Below are 2,340 nucleotides of genomic sequence, written 5' to 3'. Positions count from 1 at the left end.
TTGACTATTACAACGCGATAAAGCACATATGACAATATTTAATACCAGCTCTTTCTGTAGTATTTCTCAATTGTCATAAAAAAAAACCCTAGAAAAGGCAGGCACTTGGGGATCCGCGCTGCTGATACAGAAGATATTGTTTAAAAAAAAAAAATGATACTGTTCTCAAGCCCAGACCTCACAGCTAGAATTAAAGTTGGAGAAAGAAATGTTCTCCGACTATAAAAAAAGGGGAACAGGCTAGAGAGATAGCTCAGAAGTTAAGAGCACTGATTGCTCTTCCAGGGGTCCTAATTTAAAATTCCAGCAACCACATGCTGGCTCACAACAATCTGTAATAGAGTCTGATACCCTTTTCTGGTGTGTCTGAAGTCAGCTACTGTGTGCTCTCATACATAAAATAAATGTATAAATCTTAATTTTAAAATCTTTAAGAAAACATTTCCAGTAGGGGCCACTGGAAATGACCCAGGGGATTTTTGTTTTGTTTAATTTTAATTAAGAGCATCTCAAAATAAGGCATACAAACAGACTGGAATCCTTTGATTGTTATTTTGTTGTTTTAATTAGTAAGGAAACTTTACATTCCTATTCTTCATTTTATATATATAAATAATGTATATGTCATCACACATACCCAGCCTCCATTCTGCCATATCCATTCTCCTGTGTTATTGATTATGAATTCTGCCACAAAACTGGAAGCTTGATTGTAAGCACCTACATCCAGGGCCATCTGTTCTTGTGGAAGTTTTTTGAGGAGAACACCCCCAAAGGCAAATATACTTACAATCATTCCCCAGTTAATGATGCCATCTTCAAATTCTTTTTCCATCACTTGGTTGAATATTATTCTGGCATATCTATGAATTCCATGTGAAAGTCATCCAAGAATAGCTTCAGCTTCTTTTCAACTTCCTTCTGAATGGAGAAAGCGACTCTGTAGCACTCTGGATGTTTTGCTTGGAACCGATTCAAAGGCAGGTGCCTGCAGGACATACTGAAGATAGTTCTCAGCCAGGGAGTGGATATCCATGAACTCATAGGCTGTCATCTTCCCTGGCAGAGCTGACTGGAGCTGTCCACCTAGAGGCCGAGGAGGACTGCAAAGATATGGCTTGTCAGGGGAGGACAGAGAAATATATCAGTATAATCCAAATAAACCCTTTCCTCGACAACCTGATTTTTGGTCATAGACTTTTGTCACAACAATATAAATGTTAACTAAGATACACATCATAACTCATAACAGAGATTAAGAGAGTGTTGAAGAAGAGAGAGGTTAGGTTTTAGATGATAACATTTCCTATAGTGTAAACATTAGTTTTAATATAAATGCATGTAGAAAAGTAATATTTATAATTGGCGCCTAAAGTGGGGCACCAGTTTTAAATGGTAATTTTAATATAAATGTATGCTGTAAATGAATACAGTGGCTGTTTTTCTTTAACCTATCTAGTTCCCCAATAACTGCACAGAGAGACCAAGATTTATTTTCAAGCTTTATCTCAATACCATGTCAGTCAATTATCTATTTTAATTCTCTAAATGAATTTTGATACCTCCCAACCAAAATCCCCTTTAGGGCCTTCTGTGTTGCAGCTGAAGTCTTATGATATCTGCTCTCTTTCCTCCTTGTGGCTCCATCTGCCTTCTTTTCTTCTTCTCCTCCTCCCCTGGGAGGAGAATGTTCTGCTGTATTCTTTCTTCTGTCTGTCATTGTGTGATCCACTTTTATTGACAAGGCAGAGTATAAATGGTAGGAACTGTTTACACAAACTTAGGACAGGAGATTCTTGGCAGAAACATTACAATGCTGTATTGGATTGAAACAAGAGGGCAGAGAAATCAGTATTTGGTAACACAAGGATAAACTTTGCATAGTGAACAATAAGTTTGTGCCTATATTATATAATTTTCTGCAAGCTTGAATCAGCAGTATTATTATTTAATAATAGTATTAAAGAAATATGGCTACTTTACTAATAATACCCATGAAATAAAAAAAGAAAATGATCCAGTTTTAGTACATACTCAGTGCATACTTTTTAAGAATTCATTTATATTTTCTTTGCATTTGCATGAGTGTATGTATGTGTCACCCAAATAAGTTAGAAGAGGGTGTTGGATCCCTGAGAACATGAGTTACAGGCAACCTGATGCAGGTACTCAGATGGAACCAGGATCCCTGAATCAGTAGCAAGTGTTCTTACTTCCTGAGTCACTTCTCTAGTCCTTAAAATATCTTTGTATATCATGTATATGGTTAGAATTCATGGGAGAAATATCTTACAGTGCAAAAGTCCCCTGTGACTATTTCTGTTAGCTCACAGATCACAG

General features: G+C 36.6%; 1 pseudogene; it reads right to left on the bottom strand.

Annotated features, from left to right (window-relative positions):
* Positions 1–671: 671 nt before the first annotated feature.
* On the bottom strand, positions 672–1,105 carry LOC127689615 (bcl-2-related protein A1-like; annotated as a pseudogene).
* Positions 1,106–2,340: the final 1,235 nt, after the last annotated feature.

Source organism: Apodemus sylvaticus, chromosome 7 (genome assembly GCF_947179515.1).
Source record: "Apodemus sylvaticus chromosome 7, mApoSyl1.1, whole genome shotgun sequence".
NCBI classification, from domain to species: Eukaryota; Metazoa; Chordata; class Mammalia; order Rodentia; family Muridae; genus Apodemus; species Apodemus sylvaticus.
The sequence above is the reverse complement of the archived record's forward strand: the minus strand, read 5'-3'. Positions and strand labels throughout refer to the sequence as shown.